The 8699-nt window shown below is 35.8% G+C and overlaps 1 long non-coding RNA gene across 1 annotated transcript; it reads left to right on the top strand.

Annotated features, from left to right (window-relative positions):
- Positions 1-436: 436 nt before the first annotated feature.
- Positions 437-2649, top strand: LOC120106707. The gene is made up of 2 exons (XR_005508774.1): positions 437-1132; positions 2346-2649. It is a non-coding gene; the product is annotated as an uncharacterized LOC120106707 (long non-coding RNA).
- Positions 2650-8699: the final 6050 nt, after the last annotated feature.

Genomic DNA, 8699 nt, shown 5'->3' with positions numbered 1-8699 from the left:
GCAGTTATTCTGGTTCTTGATCCATCATAGGCAATTTGTATGCCTCAAAATTTAGAAAGCACACAAAGTTGACATAGGTGGAACAATTGACTTGGTGCCTCTAACTGAATGAAGCCACATAGGCCGAACAGCTTCCTTGTGTTTTAGAAAATAACAGCAAACCTCTAGGTTTTTTTAATATAAAAAAACTTAAAATGATGCTATATCAGTTCAAATATCCACGTATTAGTTTGATACCAAATGTCACTACTTCCTGTCAGATGAAACACTGTTAACATGTGCATGTGTTAATATTGCAGAAATGAGGAAATAGGTCCTAAGGACTATGGGGATATATGCTAATGGGATGTGCCTTGACAATGTCAGAGAGTTTTTGAATGCTGGTATACTAGTTATCTTGGCAAACAAATATCAAGATGAACAAGTATACAAGTATATTGGTTTATCTCAGTTGAAATGACAGTTTTGAGGATTTTTCAGATGTATCAGTAGTATTACAAGAACAATAGCATGGGTTCGAATCCTTGGACAGCCACATCATGCGAAAAAAAAAAAAAAAAAAAAATCAAAGGAATCAATGATTAGGATTTCTCCCAGTTCACCCCTTCTAGAACCGCAGATCGTCGGGATCATAACTGGGTAATGTAGTTTATCAGTAGTTCTACAATATATCAGCTATAGCATGTCAAGCCATTATGGAAATATTGGCTGTTTCAGAGTAGAAGAGTGAGACTATTACAGCCACATAACAATACAAGTATCATGAAATTATAGAATGGACAAAATATGTTAGCCATGGGTTTGTTTCTAATATTTAGCTACTATAAGGAGTTTATTTATGAATAATTTTGTTGTTGTGACGAGTTCTCTTTTTCTAATATTTCTTAGAAGATGGTGTGATCTCCTGCTCTATTTGGTTGTTTTACCTTCAGGTGAAAGAGAGGATTGTTTTCCCTGAACTTTGTCTTGTTGGAGTTGATGTTTGAACGAAGTGAATACCCTTGATCACTCTTCTTCATTCCCAAAGAGGATCATCGAGTTCCTCAGTAAAATATAACATCGACGCTCGTACAAAATTTCTTTGTTCGACATTTCCTTTCGCTGGTCGTGCTATATCAAATCCTGAGTTCAGGTGAATTTCTGCTTCTCTTTCTTCTTTTTACTTTAGCTTTAGGATTAGCAAAAATTCTGAAGATATTGAACCATGAACATCTTGAAAGGAACATGCATGCGATTTCGATGTGGGCTACTTTCTTCAGTCTTGCATTAGAAAGAGCAGTTATTATATTTCATTTCTATTGGAAGGTGCACAAGGGAAAAGAAAGACTGAATAATTAACTCCCAGAATTTTGCAGCTTAAAAACATGGAGTAGGTTGAGTAAATAAAGTTGCGATTGGAGGTTCGGTTTTGGGTTTTTACTGACTTATACTTTCAAACTCCAACTTAGTATCGTGTTAGCATAATTTTAGAAATCACGTAATAATCTATATCAGCCCATAATATTTTTCTTTGTTAGTGTGATCCTGTATCAGTCAGTATTATTTTTCTTTGTTAGCATGATCTTGTTAGAGTAATTTTAGAAATTACATAATAACTTATATCAGCGAGTAATATTTTTCTTTATTAACATGATCTTATATCATCATGTATTAGTTTTCTTGTATGAAGTTTGTACACGAGCATATATAACCCTTGAGATATACCGAATATGATGGAGTAGAAAAATAAAATCATTTTTCTCTCTCTTTTTTTCTCTTGTTTTCCTCTTCTTCTACAAATATGTTAACATACTGTATGTATGTTACATAGCTATGTCAATATATGCATCAACATATTTCCTTGTGCATGAGACATGTAATGAAAAATATACTGGATGTTTCGTACATGTCCTTGCAGGAGGCTCAGCTCTCTATTTTGACTTGGAAATCAATAAGAAATCTCCCAAAGCCATCTGTAAACCAGAATCTTTTCCATTATTCCAGTCTTTCCACATAATTTGAAGAATGGAAAAACTGGAGTTAAAAAATATAAAACGGTCAGTGAAAAGGTAATAAGCTATCTTCCAAACAATTTTGATAGAAAGAATATAAAGTTTCACAGAAAAAAATAAGGAAAAGATGGGGTGAAAGGAGAGAAAGAGGCCATGTTCCCTAGGAATGTGGTGCGAGAAAAGAGAACCTTTATCACAAAGTTCTCATAGGCCTGAACATTGACCACTTCATAATGGGCTTTGAATGCCTTGCAGGTGCCCTTTCTATGAAAGCCATATTAAGTTAATCTTGTTTATTTTATAATTAGGTACTGTTAATAGTTGAAATGACATCTTCTTCTATTTGTGCAACAGTGTGACCAGCACAAACAATAAAAATAATTGAAAGGCATCGATATGGCGAGACCCACATGAATGGCAGGTGACTAGTGGGTCCTTCCTATGTGCAGGAAACTAAGAGCTAGAGGACATGACAAGGTGGCAGATTTGCTCTTTCTTTGTGAACAGAAAGGAAGCAAATTAATGCATCATAACTATTCTCATGTCTTGATAAAAATGGCTTTATTGGACATGTGGCTTTAGTTCCTCATTGTCTAGAAAAATTGCAATTGATAACACCTTGCTAGAAATGCTTTTGCTGCAAAAATTATTGCATTCAGGAGAAGATTTTAATGGAGCATTTTACACTTTTAATAGACCTTTTACAATTTGTGAAAAATTAGTTCTCTCTTAGTAGTTACTAAGACATGTTAGCATTGCTCCGACGAGAATTAATACGGCTCAAGGACTATATTCACCTAGCTTGATCTGATGTTGGCCTCATCAAGTCTCCAAAGCCAAATCCAGTTGGGATCTCTAGCGTAATCAAAGCCACCTAGTTAGACAACCAAGTCTCTTCCTGAAGGGTTCACTCATCAGCACACGTATTTTTGGATTTCAGCATTCCATTTCTTTTCCTAGGAATTTGTTTGTAAATCTGCAAGCTATTTCCTGCTATTTAGATCTTCGATGAAAAGAAAATTGCTGCTTTTGATGGGCATTCTTTTGCATTCAGTCCCTTTGTAAGTACCCTGTATCATTTGGTGCGGATAACATTTAGGTAAAAAGGGGGTGATGTTGCTTTTCAAGCCAAGGATGTTTCCAGAAAGGCTAATAGGGTTGAGGATTGGGTGGTCTCATATATGGCTGACCACTTCAGAGGGCTGTGGGTTGTAGATAGGGAGCTGCCCAAAGCACTTCCAAACTTGTTGTTTTTTAACTTTTTTAGGTGTATTTATACTAGAAGTTTATGAGCCATCCGTTTTAGTATAAATAAAAAAAAAACTGCTGGAAGATAACATTTGGAGGTCAAATAGAATCAGTTTCTAATCCTTCTTGGTCCTAAACTTTTGTAATTAAAGGAGTTTTCCATATGATGGGAACAAAGGAAGCAGTACAGTATCTAATCAGTAGGCAAGGTGGGGTTTCCCCCAGCTACGCTGGGCTGGGCTGTACAGGTATTGGCCTCACTTTAAGTTGCAAGTGTCTTGGCCAAATCTAGTACATGGCCCCATGTTTACACCATATAAATTATACTAGCATCTAGCACAAGCGAAGTATATGATTGACTGAAGCGGATGGAGCATTGGATAGATGGTTGAGAAGCCATCAACCTATGAAATTTATGCTACTGCGCATGATTGAGGCTTGAATTTTCAACCTTAGGATAACTCAACAACTACGAGACGTGCTAGCCAATTGTGCCGCCACCCCTAGGTCATATGATCTTTTTATATGGCAATTGATACATAATTTTTTTCTTTTTTTTTTCTTTTTTTTTTTCCTTTCTTGGTTAATGGCTACCCTTGTTCCTACCATGAAATCTAAAGAGTGAAAATCAAAAGGCGTTTATTGATCATAGAAGAGAATGCTTGTCACACATTATTGTTACGGAGTGTCGCCGGACAAAGAAGGAGCCATTGAGTTTCATATATTAAGATATAATAAGAGATATGTAAGAGATATATGGTTAATATAGTCTCATAATAAGTACTAAGCTTTATATATAATATATAAACCATAATAAATATTAATTTTATACAAAAATATACTGTCCATGTTAAGTGAGCTTAGGCAAACCTGCATGAGGCCTCTGATATGTAAACTTGAACCGGAAGCATGTCACCAAAAATATATGGCATAAACAAATTTCAAATTAACTTATATACTCAGATAACCAAGAACACCTCTTTAGGCTTATAGAAATATCAAAAGATGACAGTAAGCTCTGTCGGCACTCCAACCTATCCTCTTCCACATATTTGAATAAGGATCATAAACAGTATTTTGGTTTTTTTCACTAATTCCCGTTTATTCAACTAACAAATCAAAATGTCCAAACTTAAAAAAAAAAATCATAGCGTGCATGGGGCATAGTACAGCAATTGCTTTGGGTATTCACAATGCATTAAGTTGGAATATCTGTTCCGGGATTAAAAAGTAAAGTATGTTTTTTTTTCTTTTATTTAGCTATTTATTTAATAGAACACCTCCTACAAGTAACATGTGGGTTAACCGGTTAAGCCATAAGAATGGATTCGTCCACAGGCCACTTTCTACTCTAATGTGCCATTTGTCCCCATGCTTGCATGAGCCATGCATCGTTCGAACCTTGGATCAACTCAAAATATGGTGGCTTACTAGCCCGTTTGTGAGCTAGCACGGCATTTCATTTCTAGCTCAATCTATTAATTGAAACAAGTATACATACATTTACGAAAATTCAAAAATAAATTATCCAAAAATTAGAGCCATAGATACGTTGAAGAATCTTATAGTGTAGATACAATATGATTGGCCATATAACTTGCATCATTTCTAGTGCGAAACTTTAATGAAAAGTAAAGCACGTATCATTTCCGTCTCTCTTTGTAAATTAGTTAATATGTAGGATCATAATCTTTAGATTTGGTCCACCACATAAATTGTTCAATTTAGAGTAGGTGCACTTATTTAGTGGAAATCCTTAGTGCATGGTGTCAGATATTTTCCTCAGTTTCCATTTTAAAACCACCGACAAGTAAGAGCGATAGGTCAACCGCCGCACTACACCATGGCTCCACCCAGAACCTTCCGTTATTGCTTGGAACCAATGCGGCGGAACTCGGATCGATGGAATCTGGCCGACTGCCACTTGGTGGCGGATCCAACACGAAAGAGTTGGTAGAAAGGACCCATCATTTGACAATGTGGCATTTTATGGCCCCACCCCTCATAAATCTAGAATTCTCTTCAGTACGCACCGTAAAATACTGTGCAACATTCGATAGCTCCGGATAGGACCATGATAGACCCAGGATGACAACAGAATTTTATAGGTTTCCATCTCTTCTTTCCTAGATTTGTTAACTTAGATCCTATTTGAGAAAGATGTGGAATGTGGAGATTTTATAAAAAATTATTTACTGTTTGTTTGACAACTATTCTTTAGTATGACAAAATAACCATAAATAATATTACATAATAATATATAATATAACATAATAAAATATAATATATATTAATACATAAATATATAATATAGTATAATATCAATATAATATTATTATAATATAATATTATAAAATTATCTATTATAGTATAATAATTTAATATAATATATTAATGTATTAACGTATCCAAAGCTCCCGGCCTTAGACCCATAGTGGAACTCTATTATTGCCCAAGAAAAAGTCATTAACCTCTTGCCAGCTTTATCGTAAATATTCTTCATTCGTCTTCATGGAGTTTTTCGTAACTTTTTCTGTGCGATCCAGCAGCCATCTTTAGGGACCATCGTTTCTTTAAAAAAACTTGGATTCTCACCATCATACAAACTTGAAATTAACAGATCTTGTTTCGTTGTCAGACAAACATTATTATTATTATTATTTTTTGGATCAACGCTTGTTTCATCTTATCCCAAGCCAAAAAATTCTGGATATGGATAAAATTGATAGATTTTTTTTTTTGTTTAAGTATAAGAATATCCTTCAATCTCTAGGGTAACGGTGCCGCCATCTCCGATAGCACAGCTCGACCATACTTACCTTTTTTTCTACATTACATCCTATTTTTCCGATGGGCTTCAGTCTCCATTTCACCTGCAAAATAAGGAGAAAAAGAAAAGAAAAAAACTTATACCGTATTCAAAATGTAATAATTCTATTTTTTCATTTTACTTATGTTGCCAAGCAGGGTTAATTTTGTATGCTCTCACACACTGCATTCGCCTACGCCTTTTTCAACCATGATAAACCTTTAGGTCTCTCCCTCTTGGAAAGTTGTCTCTATAAGATTTCATGATGTGATAATAAAATTAAACTGGATGGTATGGTTAGGCATTTTTATTTTTATTTTTTTTATGACAGTAAAATCAAGATTAGATAAAAGTAACAATCTTTTTGTGCCCTTGCTATACAGATTAAAACATTTGAGTTTCAATACTTTTATCTGGCTGTTACTTTGCATTGATTTGAAGTTGGGCAATTCTACCATGGCACAATTTTGTTTTTTGGTAGGGCATGATAGACAAATTTAAAGTTCTCTTTTCATAGCCGTTGGGCCTTAGTTTGAGTTCCATCGGATGAGAGGGCAGTTGCAACTACATTAGAAATTCTGACACTTCGCTTTTCTTGCTAATTTATGCCAACCAGTATCAAGATGATATCTTATAAAAATATCTCCAAGCAATTGGGGGTAAGTTCTATAATGCTAGTATGTTGATTGAACATATACCTTCTCGTAAGGCCACAAATCCTAGCCCAGTCAAATATACATATCCCTCGGCCTTTTCCCAACCTCTCAGATTGAGATTTCCTTAACCCAACACAACCTAACCCCAACTTAAGCTAAATTTGGGTTGGATCTAGCAACGCCAACTATGTTACATTACGTTGAATCAAAAAAAATTAAAATAAAAAAATTGTCACAACTTTGGATCTTACTTAAAAAACTAGTTGGAAGGTATTTTTTTGAGTTACTTAGTCTTGTATAAGTACCCAAAATCTTCTCGGCGAATAACCGATGTGAGACTAAACATACACCCACATGAATCCTTACATACTCTTTCTGTTTAAGCCTAACATCCTTATGAGGTTTAGGATTCAAATTTATTCAAATTTAATCATAAACACCACGATTGGCTCGTGGTCAGCCTCTATGAACTCATGCTACGGTGCCTCCCAATCCACATAGGCTATGGACCATGTTTGCTTTGATACCATTTGTTATAACCCAAGGTCTCACCTAAAAAGGCTAGCTGAAAGGTACTGTTTTTTGAGTTTCTTAGTCCTATATAAGTATCCAAAATCTCTTCGACGAATAACGGATGTGGGACTAAACATATACCAACACAAATCCTTACAAGTGCAATTTAAAACATTCATGATCGCTAAATGTTTACTATTTATCCATATTTTTATTTAAAATAATGTTCACAAATTTTTCGCACTATGATCACTATAACATATTTCAACCATTCATCAATTTAAATGATGACTCACAAGGCTACAAAAACATATAAATCCCATATGAAATCTAAATATGATTATTTATTTATTTATTATTTACCGTTTGGATCAGGACAGCTTGGGTTGGAAATCAACAATAACTCAATCTAAGAAAAGGTTGGGTTGGAAACCCAAGATCGGGTTGGGATTTGTGAACCCAAGCACAACCCAAAATCTAAATTTATAACCTTAACTCAACCTTACTCGATGAACGGACTGGACAGGGGTTTGGATTGGGCCCGTTCCAAGTCGCGCACACACCCACACCCACACCCACACCCACAAATTTAGAAAAGTCAAGACAATTCCTGCATAAGTAACGTAGTCTGCTACTTGATTTGCATCTCTGTTGGAAGAACTTCATTATAACCTCTTTGGAAAAGTTAACAATAGTGAAAAAAAAAGCTCCAAGTTGCCAAGGCAGTTCTCTGTGTATTAAGAAGATAAACTAGCACTTTTCCACTAATTGGCAGCCCAAGCCTCTGCTGTTGGATCTACGAACAAAACCACCTCCAATATTCAATAAAAAACCAATGATACTGAATTCCAAAAATGAGACAAGGGGTGGCTCTGAGCCTAGCCGTTTCACCACAATCTTCATATTCCATTTATCCCAGGACCCCAAAATTCCTTGACCGTATATAGCTAGGCGCTACAACGAATTATTCCACCCCAAACAAAATGCAATGTGTCACTAGTGAGTATCATTTGGCTTCAATTCAAAAATCATGGGGCCAGACTGGTGACGGCCGGGGATCGACGCATCTTCGACATGATTGTGGTTTGTACCGAGCTCAGAACTGCTCAGAAGGACATTACTTTTGCGAGGCGTGTCCTGGGTGTAAATCGTCTCCTCCTCGAGAGTGACTCGGCTGTGGTGATCGAGTAGATTCAAGGTCGGAAAGGCACTGCGAAGGAAAGACCGCTGCTCTATGACATTTGCAGACTTCTGGAAGAGTGTGGCTCCTACATGGCCATGCATGTTTATACGAAAGCAAATGGTGCGGCTGACTAGGTTGCTTCCTTTGTTACTCACAACTTCGGTGGCTTTTTATAGAGAAACCAAGCCTCTCTGCCGAAGCTCTTTAGTGAGCTACTGTTTTCTGATTTTATTGGCCGCATTCACACCCATTGCGTATGAGCTGCCGTTATACAAAAAAAAAAAAAAAAAAAAAAACAA

This window comes from Phoenix dactylifera, unplaced genomic scaffold (assembly GCF_009389715.1).
Source record: "Phoenix dactylifera cultivar Barhee BC4 unplaced genomic scaffold, palm_55x_up_171113_PBpolish2nd_filt_p 000609F, whole genome shotgun sequence".
NCBI lineage: Eukaryota > Viridiplantae > Streptophyta > Magnoliopsida > Arecales > Arecaceae > Phoenix > Phoenix dactylifera.
This window is presented reverse-complemented; position numbering and strand designations above follow the sequence as displayed.